The sequence below is a fragment of the Mastomys coucha genome, unplaced genomic scaffold (assembly GCF_008632895.1).
Source record: "Mastomys coucha isolate ucsf_1 unplaced genomic scaffold, UCSF_Mcou_1 pScaffold22, whole genome shotgun sequence".
In the NCBI taxonomy this organism is placed as follows: domain Eukaryota; kingdom Metazoa; phylum Chordata; class Mammalia; order Rodentia; family Muridae; genus Mastomys; species Mastomys coucha.
The window spans coordinates 130,129,659-130,130,199 of NW_022196905.1; the positions used below are offsets into that span (position 1 = coordinate 130,129,659).

The window sequence follows — 541 nt, forward strand, 5'->3', positions numbered from 1 at the left end:
AAGCAAGTCCTTAATTGGATGTTCTTGAAAGTTGCACCTGCTTTCACATAAGAGTGGCCTATCTGCTTTACGTACGTTGTTCCCAGGGGTTCTTTGGGCAGGAGAATTTAATCCTGCGCGGGCTTTTCTCGGGAGTCAGAAAATTTTCAAGGATCCTAAATAAAACTGCTAGAAGGAGAGCTCAAAGAGTCACATACTTTTTGCTGGTCAAGAGGGACACATCACTTGCCAATTCACACAAACTACAGCACACACATATGAACACACACAAATGTACCTATGCCACACATATGTGCCTACATAAAACACACATGAACACACACACATACTCTTGTGTCTGGCACACTGGAGTTCTCTGGCTAAGAGCACATGAGGCCTTGGGCTCACTCCCAAACACCACAAGACATAAAATGGTACCGCTACTGGATATTAGTGATGCCTTACTAACATAAAACAAAAAAGATGCTCAGACGAAACCATCAATCTGCCTGTGATGTCAAGAAGTGTTCGCCAGGGCTGAAGAGTAACCTCAGCATGGGGA

General features: G+C 44.2%; 1 protein-coding gene across 1 annotated transcript in view; it reads right to left on the bottom strand.

Annotated features, from left to right (window-relative positions):
- LOC116104676 (cytochrome P450 2D10-like) overlaps window positions 1–541 on the bottom strand; it is a 6,154-nt gene that overhangs the window by 205 nt on the left and 5,408 nt on the right. The gene's annotated exons all lie outside the window — the stretch shown is intronic.